Below are 14135 nucleotides of genomic sequence, written 5' to 3' on the forward strand. Positions count from 1 at the left end.
AAGAGTGATACAATCCTCTACCTAACAAAATTTCTTAGGACCGCTATAAAGCTAACCCAATTTGATGTCCTGAAAGTTTCAAAACTGATGTCTTATACGAAAAAGGGGATAACGGAATATTGATGCGTGTGACGTGATGCAACTATTTTTAAAGTGAGGAAGAATTTGCGACTGTCTAATCCGAAAATAGGTTTTGAACGTTTAATATGTTGCTGTACAATTGTTTACATACTTTAGATACATTGTTTACATACTATTGCTGTCAAGTGTGAAATAACTGATAAACAGCGTTTCACTATTTTCAAGCAATTATTTTTTATTTATTTTATCCAGTCAACCATAAGTTATGCGTCCAATGATAAATATTTTTGGTTTTGAGCAAGATTCTAGCTTGTTGACTAGTACTACAAGTCAGACAAAAACTTTCAAAATGCGAAATCGTCGCCAATCACCGATAGTTTAATTGGCAAAACACTCGGGTACCAACCGAGAGTGTGTGAGTTGGAGTCCCACTTGCCATTGAAAGACCCAATATATTTTTGGTTCATATCGAAATTTCTCAGTTTCATGCAGTCTACCATTCTTGTCCCCAAACACACCTCTTTACTTAACTTAACTACAAAAAGGTTTACCTTGGGTCGCGATAGAAACAGAGACAAGTAAAACAGAAAAAAATCTTTTTTTTTTGATATGAAACGTGATGAAACGTGAAAATATTTCGTCGAAACAAAAAATTTGACAGCAAACTTCCCGTGGGTAAACCCATATACAAGGATAAGCCAATTAATTATTAGTGACGAAGATCCTGTAAGCATCACATGGAAAAATTAGTACACTTGTCGAAGAAAAGATGAACGAAACAGGTTTAAATTCGAATTTTTATAATATTGTTTATTTTTATTTTTATTTTTTTGTAAGTAATCCACCACACACCCCCGTTACCAAAAAGCTCACACAGAGAGAGGACACTTACTGACTGACACTCTGCTGGTAGGAAAAACTGGACAGCGAACAAACTATGCACAAATTTACAGCTGAGGTATTAACGAAGATGGTATAAATACAAATTTTAGTACTCAATGAGCACCCGATGGGGTCAGTCCCGGTGTATTGGTTAGCAGTCACGCCTCTCACACCGAGGACCCGAGTTCAAATCCTTAGCCCCGCAGAAGTCACGAATGACCTAAAAGTGTTAAAGTGACTATAATCCAACAAAAAAATGGGCACCCAATGGAATTTATGATTCCTTTCAAAAGGCTCATCATTATTAAAAATATATTTTTATAACCAAAAATTCAGATAAATTCGAAGTCAAATGTCCTTTTTTCTTCAATGATATCATAAGCGAAACATTACGATTTGAACTTTTATCCTCACCAAGCTTTCTGGTTGTCTTTTATCCAAAATAATGCTTTTGTTGTAAGCTTATCATTAGTTTGAAGGTGCCGCTGAGACTAAGAACTCTGCCAATCCTTGAAATTTTATACAGCGGTACTAAAATACGCACATGCGCAGTGCACCGTTTATAAACTTTTGGGAAGGATAAAAAGTATATCTTTGTTATAGCTTAAAGCTGTTGTTCCTTAACTTATTACCAAAACATGCTATAAAGTTTATGCAAGATATCGTCTAGCACGTTTGGCTTGGTTTAATGAATTGAATAAACCCGATTTTAATTGAATACAGACAATTAGTGAAATAGCAGATATTTAAAAATTCGTAGTAAAGTAATAGTTAGTAAGATAACTTTTAAATTTTAGATTTTAGAAATGTTTTAAAACTGTTTTAGAAAATATCCGTTATTTATGTGCGTATATTTTTTTACTAGCTAAGTGCCCTATTTTGCCCGAGATTTAAAATTAACCTGAGTTTATGAGCTAAATTATGCTAGAAGCAAAAATGACCGTGTAGGACGCTACTTCTCTTCATATTTGAATTCATACTGAAGAGGTGTTTCATTAGTGAACCAAACCTTTGGGTTCATTAAGATAAATTAGTAAGTGTGATAAATTCCAAGAATTCAACTTGCAGACTCACTATTTGTTCAAAGACTTCAAGGCGGCGCACGATTCAGTTAAACGAAATAAGCTGTGGCGGATTATGCTTAAACATGCTTTTCCAACAAAACTGATCAGGCTGATACGTACTACCCTTGATGGTTCCAAATCAAGCGTCAGGATAGCGGGTGAGACATCGAACTCGTTTATGACGTTAGAAGATTTGAAGCAAGGTGACGGATCATCGAAGTTGCTATTCAACATTGCATTGGAAGGTGCTATTCTTAGACGTGCAGAGAAGCGGTACCATCATCACGAAATTTCATATGCTCCTAGGGTTTGCGGACGACATCGATATCATTGTTGTTAACCGTGGAAGAAGCGTACACGCATATTAAGGAGGAAGCTCTAAGCTTACCATAAATTCTATTAAAACAAAGTATTTGGTGGCTTGTAGAGAGCGTGGTAGCCCTTTGAGTGTTAGGACTATGGTGTTGATAGAGGAAGATACTTTGGAAGAGGTCAACGAATTTTTTTACCTTGATGCTTTAGTAACATGTGACAACGTTGTGCGTCGTGATGTAAAAACTCGGATAGTGCCTGCGACGAGGGTCTTCCATGAATTACGTAGCAAACTGAGGTCCCGTCACCTGCAATTCCATACAAAACTCGCACTCTAGAAGATGCTAATTCTCCCGGTGATACTCTATGGCCACGAAGCGTGGATGTTGAAAGCGAACGACCCACGAGCTCTTGACGTTTTTGAGCGTTATATCCTGCGATCAATTCTTGGCGTCAAATTAGACGAAGGAGTGTGGCGCAGGCGCATGAATTATGAAATATATCAAGTTTACAAAGTTGTAGACACTGTGAAGCATCTAAAACACGGCAGACTACAATAGGCTGACCACGTAGCAAGGATGCCGGGTAAGAAACCAACGAAAACAATTTTTAGCATGCTCGTACCCTTGGATGAGCGCTGTTGACGTGGATGCTAGAGCAGCGGGTGTTAGGGGCGACTGGAGATCGACAGTCCAAGACCGAGAAACGTGGAGACGGCTCCTGAAATCGACATGGGTTCAACAAGCGGATTGTCGCCAAAAAAGTAAAGTAAAAGTAGGTATGATGTTTAAAGTAAGATTTGAGACGTTATTAACATTCATTTAAAAATAATCGAATTTTCTCAACTTGTAGCAGTCTACCTGTTGCATGTATACAAGAAGAATCGTATTATCGTATGCATGGATACATGCTACTAACGCTACAAAGAGATTTACGTAGTCCTACGTCACCTATGCGGCCGTGTCTTATACATAACCCTCCTGATTTTTTCATCTGGTTTTAACCCAGATTCAGCAAACATAAATAATAGGCACTGTCAAATTCCTGTCTTCGAGTACTAATTTCTTTAATTTATTTCCCCTCTTCGCTAAAAATTTGTAAAAATCTCAGTCAGTGGAAAATCATAATTAACTTTTCAAGAATTTTTTCAAGAGTAATTTTGCCTCTCAAGCAAAAAATACGAATTTTGAAATTCATCTCAGATAAACTGTTGATTCTTCAAAATTTAACATACATTTTAGCCGAAATATTTCGTTCCAGTTTAATTATTATGACAGATCATGATGTTTTATCCGTTTTATCTAACCGTCTTCAGTACAGACACTAATTTAAATTTATTTTCATTCCTTAGTTTAACGTTTGAGCTCGATATTCGTGAAAACAAAGTCTAAAACGTATCTGCATTGCTAAATTCCTAGCGGAACGCTGTGTAGGTTTGACCATAGCAAATTATAACGAGTGATTTGAGCTGATACGGGGGCTGAATTAGTTAAAGCTACATCGCTTTTCACTCTACGGCAACATCTACTAGACGACAGTCAAAATATTCGGCGCCTCGCAGACGCATGACCCGGATGTTTCCACTTCCAAATATTTGCCAGTGCTTTCTTCGCTACTGCACTTTATTTCTCCCCCTTCGCAAGCAAACTTTTGTTTCACATGAACAAACATAGAATTTGTTGCTCCAGTTTTGTAAAGCATTTAAATGAAATTACAGTACAAGCAGTAAAAATTATAACGTCTGCTCCGACGACGACGACGACGATCTTTCTCAGCTCATATTTCGTCCTGGCCGTCAGGCACAGAGAATGATGCCGTCAATCAACTACTCATTTCCGATTTGACACCGTTAATGGTGTAAGGACCAAAACAATCCTCCAGGAAAAATCGTTTTTCACGTGCTTTTCAGGTCTCTCTCATAGTTCTCTTCTATTCTCTAGAGTTAGTGGTGGGTGAAGACTATCGCTCGTGCTCATTTTGGTCCTATCTTTATGTTTGCAGGCCAAAATATTCCAGCAAAGTTTCACTGCTCGCAGTTCACATCGTACAACCATCCGCGAAAGCACCGTTTTTCACGGCACTCTCGAAGCTCGTTACACCACTACCATCACACGCCTACGCATACACTCAATCATTGTACATATTCAGACAGGAGCACACGCACGCTCACAGGTGCGTTGGTATTGGACAGCTCCCATCAGGACACAGTATAATAAAATATTTTTCCCGTGCGTTTGTGAAGCGATCCTCTTCAATTGGATTTGACGTGGGGAAAATTCAGTTCAGTGAAAATGTTACGAAAAATAGTTTTGACGAAAAATAAAGAAGAATTACCGTGAAGAAAAGTTGTGCAGAAGAGTGTGTCGGTTGCCATCGTAATAGTTGAAGAAATGCATGACGTCCGAAGTGTTTGCTGCTCAATTAGGAAGAAAAAGTGAAAAGGTTCGTTCGACAGAGTGATGAATGGTTCTGACAGTAGGTCGAATTCTGTAATGTCTCGCCTACGGCATAATACAATGAAAAATGTGAAATACCAGAAGCGAAATGTATAGTGCAAAAGTTTGTCTCCTTAATGACTTTTTCTTCTTTGGAAAACCGAAAACAGAGATGAATGGATGAAAAGCTTTCAGTGTTTTATTAAATCCTCCCTTCGGTAGATTTTTTAGAATATCTTTCATGAAATCGCTTAGTTCCGTTTGCTTTCAAAACGTTCATTTTTGGATGATCAAATTTTCATTTTAAAATTAATCTGCTTAAACAGACTGTTTTTCACAAACATGCATTCGACGGACAATGTATAATTTGCCAGGCCCATGTGAAAGAGAAGTAATCTTGTTCTCTTATCAGTAGAGCAAAATCCTCAATCCCATCGATTTTTTCCCAAAATATGGCATATTGATAATAAACATGGAGTGCAAGAAAAGAATGCTAAGACAGATTCTGAATGAGAAACACGAGGAGAGCCACACTCTGTAACAAACTTGACAGAAGTGGAAAAAGACTGCCTCAAGACAATCACTTTCAACCGCCTTCGCCGTCACCTTTTTGCTGGGCAATCAAAGAAAAGAGGTTATCAACCTCCACATGCCTGCGACTTCGTGACCTCGGGTACTTAGAACACGTCCAGTTGGCCTACTCAAACAATTGCATAACTAATAGGGCTCGTGCGGTTCTCTGTGGTCTTGGAATATCACTTAAAGTATTTATATGCATGTTCGCTTACTACTTTGCTTTGTGCAATCGGGATTGGCCGATCAGCGTTCTATTTCTAGAGTGAAGAAGGGATACAATAGAGAAGAACTTATGTGCCTTATCAACCACTTGCACACAAAGAACTTCAGATGTAGTACGTGAGAGAAAAAAACAGCGAAAAGAGACTTTTTAAACTCTACCCGCTAAATTTCTGTTAGCCACTGGATAGGAAATGTTTTTCCATTTCTTTGGATTTTTGAATGTATCGAACATAAATATATTTAACTTAGTGTATTTCTAATTAAAAACTAAGAATAAGAATATTTTAAATATAATAACACAGAAGAAATCTTAAAGCCGAACAAAGTTACAAATTACGGCTACAAAGTTGAACATGAATATCTAACACAAAGTTAGCGTGTACGTCAAACCAGAGGACCAACGTGCCCCATTGAGCATGTGCAAATTTTCCTCAGTTTTCTCCCATCATCGAGAACGTGCTCACGATGGCAGGATAGCAAAACATGCAAACTTTACATTCTCACAATTTCCCTTCGACATGTCACTGGATGGCGTTAAACAACAACAAGCCGGTATGAGCACACGGTCCAGCTAATGTAGGTGTCACCAGAATTGATGGAAGTGGAATTGATTTTACGTGCCGAAGTGGATTGATGATGTGAAAAGTACTGCAAACGGTTGCAGTTCATGTTCTAGAAGTGTTACATATAACAGCTTGAGCTTTACAATATTTTGCGTTGAAGAAAATTGCGCCTTAACTGGAAAATTACAACGGTTTACTGACGAACAAAATTGGTCCTCCCATTGAAGATAATTATGATCATAAACGATTTAAATCAAAAGTGACCAAGATTTGCTGCAGAGATTGCTATTTTTTATATTTGAACAATGCGAGCAAAATCAATACGATAACTGATAGTTACGTCCCTAAGTATAGATCTCAATTACAGTCTTTAGAATAACATTGAGGTATTTATTCAAACGTATTGGTTCGAAACCGTAACAACCTACATAAATCTCAATCCCGGCTGTCAATCCCAAATCTGATGCCACTTAGATTGATTGTTCTCATTTATCATTGCCAGCTAAAACAAAGTTTATGCGGTTCAGACGGAGAGGCTACCGAACAGCTGAGTGGCACTAGATTGTGGTTTGTTTGTTAACCAGCAGTAGCGGTGCAGAGAGACGTTTTGAGACCCACCCAGCCCTAATTGTACGGTACCTTTGAGGACGCCGAAACAAGACAGACTGCCCCAATAGAACTCAACCTCATTCTCTGTGTTACCGTCTATAAAATTAATGAAAAATCTAGAAAACAAGCATCATCTCATTGGAACTGACGACGGAATATGGAATAATTGTCATGCATCAAATTTGAGCATTGAGTACGGTGTAGTATTTGATACTTATGGTTTCATTTTTCGATTCGATTTCATTTGATAATATCCCCAATAACGGAGATCCTAGCAAGTGACAGCTTTTATTTTTGTAATTTCAAATCATTTTACCCTAGATGTCTACATAGATTTGGTTCTATTCTAAAAATCGATATTTTTGGTGACTTATTTGTAGCACCCTTATTATTGCTTATTGTGCTAGCATTCGGATGGGATCGAAGTACATCATCATTGAAAATAAATCCTGCTGATAGAAAGTAAATCTGGACGCGTAACGCCAATTCTTACAGAGTTCTAAACTATTGTCTTAACCAAATTCATTGTATTGTGCGCAGGCTAAGGTGATACTAAATCAGCATATTTTTCCATATAGGAAGTATTTCTTGAAAACTTTCGAATGAAATTCTTTCCGTTGTTGCTCAATATTCTAAATATTTTAAACCAGTTGACTTAACCTAGTGATTTTCAGGTGCCTCAAAAACCTCGAAATCAACTGAAGATTTTTTACTGTACCATAAATTGGATATAGCTACACCATGAATAAATGTCGACCATAACCTAATAGCTCATAACTGTCAACTGTTAACCAAACACATCAAACCCGTTCTTTTCGGTTGGACAACAGGCAGCTACGCGACTCGCAGTCTGATGAGAAGAGTTGGGTGCTTTAACTCTGGAAGACGGTTGATACAGAATACGGAGTACATGAAATGGTTGACGAAAGTTTACTTTGAGCGGCTTCATAGAATACGAAAGGTAAATGAAAGATGCCTCTCGTTTCGATGCCCGCTCGTCGGATCACCCCCTCAAGAGCGATGTTGAACAGCATGCTGGATAAACCGTCACCTTGTCTCAACCCTCGCCGCGTCTCAAAGGGACTCGAGAGTGTCCAGGAGATGCGTACGAAACACATCACTCGATCCAATGTAGCTCTGATCAGTCGCGTCAGTTTGTCCGGAAACCCGTGTTCGTGCATTATCTGCCATAGCTTGTCTCGATCGACTATATCGTACGCTGCTTTAAAATCAATAAAGATGTGATGCGTGGGCACGTTGTACTCCCGACATTTCTGCAAGATCTGTCGGATAGTAAAAATTTGGTCCGTAGTTGCGCGAGCCACCATGAAACCCGCTTGATAATTCCCTACGAAACCTTGTGCAATCGGTGACAGCCGTCGTAACAGGATCTGGGAGAGTACCTTGTAGGCGGCGTTTACTAGCATAATACCGCGATAGTTGCAGCAGTCTAGCCGATCACCCTTTTTGTAGATGGGACAAACCACTCCTTCCATCCATTCCTCCAGTAACTTTTCCTCCTCCCAAATCCTCGAAATAACCCAGTGTATAGCCTTTGCTAGCGTTTCTTCGCCATGTTTATAAAGCTCTGCCGGTAGGCGGTCCTTCCCAGCGGTTTTATTGGTCTTCAGCAGCCCGATTTCTCGTTTGACTTCTTGGAGATCAGGTGCTAGGACATTACTATCTTCCATGGGCGCTCCTAGATTAATTTCCGTTCCGCCTCCTTCTGCGACTTCGCCATTGAGATGTTCATCGAAGAACTGCTTCCATCTGTCGAGCACCTCGCACTTGTTTGTGATTAGGTTCCCTCCCTCGTCCCTACACATGTCAGGTTTCGGTGTGAAGCCCTTCCGAGTTTGGTTCATCTTCTCATAAAACTTGCACGTGTCATTAGCTCGGAATAGTTGTTCTAATTCTTCACGATCTCTGTCCTCCTTTTGGCGCTCTTCTTCCTCAGGATTGTGTTCAACTGGTTCCTAACTCGTCGGTATTTGGCCAGGTTCTCCCTAGTGGCAATACTTAGATAATTTTTCTAAGCAGTTTTTTCCCCTTCACCGCTTGTTGGCATTCCCCATCAAACCATCTTGATTTCCCGTGACGAGCGGCTGTCGTACGTTGCCTCCAGCCTCGGATAGAACGCTTCTTTCTCATCGCCGGGTCTACCTTCGTGCGTACCTTAGTTGAAGGAACGGCCCTTTATCCTCAATACACACGTTCTCTCGTTGATCGCCTTCCAAGCTATCACTCGATCCTGCAGTCCGCCCAACACTACAAAGCCCGTTCCCAGTTCGTTTGTAGTGCCACCGCCCTGGTAAAACTGGGCCTTTCCGCCACGGATCTTCCATACCTTCTCCCCTTTGCGACAGATTTCCTGCAGAGCTACGATGCCGAGTTTGCGGGGTTCAAGCTGTTCAATCAGCACCCGCTCGCAACCTGCGAAATTTAGCGATCTGCAGTTCCAAGTACCGAGTCTCCATTCGTCGTCCTTGTTCCGTCGCCTAGGTCGATGCCGAATATTCCGCTCCAAATTTGCTTGAATTTCTTAAGTTATTTAATTTAGGCAGGTGTGTAGCCGTACTGGAGCAACACTACCGAGTCCCGCGATGGAGCTGCCATCTTATAGTGCCGAGACTTCAGCAACTCCTATCTCGACCTCCTCGTGGTACCATCCGGGATACGTTCCTTAGTGTAAATCGGACAACCGGTGGAAACTAGGGTCGTATGCGGACAGAGAAGGGGGCACTAATGCGAAAGCTGAAGTGTAAACTCTCCGCCTGCAGGACGGTTCTCTTGACTCCCAGGAACCAAAGCAGAGGGTCCAAAGCCCCTAAAGGAGATGGTTGTAATAGCTGTTATCTATGGCTATTACGTAAAAATTTGAATGGATAAACCCCTAATCCAAGGTGTGACGCGACCCGTGCCGAGGGATGAATGGTGGAGGGGGTTCTATAAATTCTCTCGCCGCAACGGAGCCTGTGGAGTACCAGGGCGCCCTCCACAGCAATTTGCCCTTGCTGCATCAAGCCGGTCACTGATGCAGTGGACGATTTCTTACCGTACAAGCTCTCTCTGCCGAAAAACAAAGAAACGAATGAGGCGGAGAGGAGAGTAGTGGAGGAGCAGGACTTGAACGATGCGCTAGCAGAGGTTCAGTCCTGATCCTCGTCTATCCTCAACACGTCGACTCGTTGTGAGTCGACAAACGAATATGTGGCTCCAACTCTCTACTCACGGGTCGAGATTCACTCTGCCTGATCTTAGACTGTGTGCTGGAGGGTGGGCTGAAACAAAAGGAGAGCCGAACAGTTATGGCCAGTAGGATGACTGTACAATCGCTCAAACAATCTATAAAAGAATATATAACGTCTAGTATCCACCCCTAGGTTACTCAAAAGTTGCTGAGTCTCAATAAGAGAGATCTCAGCAAGCTTACCGGTCTTGTGACAGGACATTTTCCGAGTAAATATCATTTTCGGAATCTCAGTTTCATACAAGATGATATTTAACTTCGGAACACTTGCTCTGCTATCGTGGAGCACAAATAGTACGCAGACTGCAGTATCTCAAAACGGGGAGATCTGATTGGCGTCGCCGATCAGGATACTAGGTTCATAAACCTAGTCATCCCTGATTGGCACATGTCTCGCTCCAGCTACCAGCCTGTCACTTCCTCAATAAGTGATAGGTAAGCTTGAAGCGTATAGTATAATAATAAAACGGGGCATACCACAATAGTTCAAAATAATGTTGCTGGATAAGAAGGCTAACGACCACTATGGGGTCTATATTTCGCATTATCCAGCCATTTACCAGGCTGCTGGTTTTTGCTGTTTGTCCCTTTAGTTCAATTTGCTGATAAAGTATTGTCTTTAACCAGCCGACAGGCGACAAAGACATATTTTATTGTATACCTGCATCACCAGCAACAAGCGCTTGTGAGAGCGCTTGTCTCAAAATACGCATATTCCCATCGAAAGTTGTCCTGCTTGCTGGTGTGAATGGATATTCATTTGTCCCAATATTTTGTTATCGTGACACATTCTGGTTACTACGTATGTTTGTTTTATAGGCAGAGAATAACTGGTTTGTCGCTCTTCGTTTTTGTCGGTTATTTCTGCATATGAACAATGATATTTTGATACCCCGGCCATCTGTAAGCTCGGTCGCTAAAATAGAATGCTAGGGTGACCTCAACATCTCCCCGCTGCTACTATAGGAGGTCGGGCTGGCATCGCTGAAAGGCCCTTCGATTACGCAAAGAACGGCGACGCCGACGTGCTCTCTCAACTCATCTTACAGCACGTGAGACCAGTCGATAATTCTCGTTATCGCCTGGGTTGCCCTAGAGAGTAATATCAGGTCAGTTACCTCTGACACAATTATTACTCTTCCTTTGAGCTTCAGGATCGAATAAAAAGCTACTTAGTCCGATTCCGTCACCACGAAAATGTATCATTACCTGCAGGATAGTTGACCAGAATTGAAGTAGATTTCCGACCTCAAGCGTTTCTGCGACCGTCAGTAGTCTCTTACTATTGTTCAAGGCTGCCTGGAGCAGCTCCAGCATGGTCACCCTGGCATCCACCGGATGAAAGCAATTGGTAAGTCCTACACCTACTGGCATCCCTTGGACAGCAAAATTGTCGATTACGTCAGGTCACGCCAGCATTGCGTTACCGTTGTAAAGTCTCAACCGAAGTGTTCTCCGGTACCGTGGCCAAGAGGTAGCGCGCCATGGAAACGCGACCATATAGACAGTGTTGGAATCATCTCTGGAGAATACTACCTCGTCATTGTGGATACGTACTTAAAGTGGCCTAAAATTTTCGAAACTCGTAGTACAACAAGCGAAGCAACAATCGAAATCCTGTAAAAGTATTCACTCGGTTTGGCATCTCGCTAACGTTGATCAACGACAATAGGGCGGAGTTTGCAAGTGGCAAGTTCAAAAATTTTTGTATCTAGCTATCAAGCTTCTATCCATCGCGCTACTCCATCCGCAGTCCAACGGGTCAGCCAAAAGATTTATGGACACCTTTAGAGGTCCGTTAAAGAAATTCATGGGGGAATAGGCATAATTCGCGAAGCGGTCAACACCTTTCTGAGCACCTACCGAAACACTCTTAATCTTTCTGGTTTAGACAGCAAGTCGCCGGCGGAAATCATGCTCGTCGAATCCGATCGTGTCTGGAATTACTTCGTTCGCCGTCTAACGACTTGAACCACAACCAACCGTTAAAGTCTATTGGACGAGGCTGCCAACTTACTTACTTTTACCAGCCAAGAGTCGGGGTGGCTCTTGCCGTATCAAGAATTCCTCAACACTGCACTCGGTGTTGGGCTTCTCATCGCCAATTCGCAGCGCGTATCGACACACGCAAATCGGCTTCAAGTGCACGTATGTCTGCCGGAAGCAAAGTGACTGTCTCAAGTCCGTAGAGGATTACCGGTCTGATAAGCGTTTTGTACATCGTCAGCTTTGAGCATCGGCATATGCTCCTTGATCGAAGCGTCTCGTAGAGGGAAAAGTAGGCTCGGCTGCCAGCTTGAATCTCCTTACTCGTATTATTGTCGGCGGTGACCCGAGATCCCAAATATACGAACTCATCAAGCACTTCCAGTTCATCGCCGTCAATAGGCACTGTCCGTGCGAGGCACATGTTGCTTTCTGTGGAGCCTCTTCCTACCATATATTTGGTTATCAACGCTCTGATTTGTAACCCAATCCCTTTAGCCTCCTAGCCTCCGTTTGTATTCTGGCGTAGATTACCTCTGCCATCCCAAGGTTTCTAGTAATGTTGTCGAGTTCGTCTGCGAAGGCTAGGAGTTGATCTCAAAAAGAGCGATCGGCTAGATTACTGTAATGACTGTGGCATAACGCTGGTCAACGTCGCCTACAAGGTGCACTTCCAGATTCGGTTAAGTCATCTATCCCCAATAGCAAGCAAATTTGTAGGGCAGTAACAGGCGGGTTTTATGCCCCTCGCTGGATTGCACTTTCAATAGCTATATTGAATAATATACAGGACAGTCCATCCCCTTGCCGCAACCCTCTGCGCGACGCGAAAGGACTCGAGAGTGCCTTCGAAACGCGCACATAGTACATTACTCGCTCCAGGGTAACTTTGATCACTCGCGTCAGTTTATCCGAAAACCGTACACAGCCATCGCCATAATTTAAAAAAGCTTTTCGCTTTGGCAAAAGCTAAATAAGTTGTCAACTTGAAAATATATTCGTGATCAGAAAAGTTTAAATTTTACTGACAGATCATTCTGAACGATTTAGTTTATAGCGAATATTTATTAAATTTTAAGCAATTTTTACTGTGGCATACCCAAGTTACAATTCTAAAGCCACTTGATTTTACTTGAATTTTATATTGCGGTATTAATCATTACCTGCTCTGGGTTTATTGTGGTATTGCGCAATACCAAGAGGATACGAGTCCAAATACACTTATAGCTAGCTCGAAAACCATAATAAAACTGTTTATAAAGCAAATTTATTGTGGTTGCTAATATTACCACGTTAAAACTTGTTGGCGTAGCAATACAAAATGGCGTACCAATCAAAATTGATTCTGTCGCGGCTACTTGTCAAACCGCAATAAACCTGTAAGTTTTATAGAGCTATCAAAACGGTAACACCCTGACCAAACAGTGTTTTTGCTGCTATTATGAAGAATAGCAAAGTTCAAAACCAAAATTATTTTTTATGCGAAGCCTTATTGCCATATTCTAGTATTTTGTTTAGCTCGCAAGCAAAAATTTATCAAAGCAAAGTATTTTGCAGAAAGAAAGTTATTATCAATCGGTTTTCCTGTCAAAGGAAGCCACTAAAATGATTTTGCTAGAAATTGAGATTGACTAACTGAATATTTTCAATTTGTCAAAACAACCAGTTTTCGAAAATTGAAATTGGCGCGCTGATGTTATCAACCTATCATATCAATATACACGATGAAATTAAATGCGCACATGCTGCAAACCAACGAAATTGCTTAAAATTTAATAAATATTCCATGGGATATTTTATTCTGATCGCTATAAACCAAATCGTTCAGAACGATCTGTCAGTAAAATTTAAACTTTTCTGCTCACGGATATATTTTCGAGTTGACAAACCTAGCGAACCTATTTTGCTTTTGCCAGAAAAGCGAAAATCGAAAAGATTTTTTAAATTATGGCGATGGCTGTCATGCAGCGAAAGCTTAACCGGTTTTATTGCTGTTTTCAGCAGAGCGTGATACGACTACTTAACCTAACTATAACCTGATTCTTATAGCGGTTATGAAAACATTCTAAGGAGTGGGCCATTTGGTCAGAAAGCAGTTTTATAGCGGTCATCAGAAAGTTCTGATGGAGCTCATAGTTTTGTTAGCGGTTAAAAC

This window comes from Sabethes cyaneus, chromosome 2 (genome assembly GCF_943734655.1).
Source record: "Sabethes cyaneus chromosome 2, idSabCyanKW18_F2, whole genome shotgun sequence".
In the NCBI taxonomy this organism is placed as follows: Eukaryota; Metazoa; Arthropoda; class Insecta; order Diptera; family Culicidae; genus Sabethes; species Sabethes cyaneus.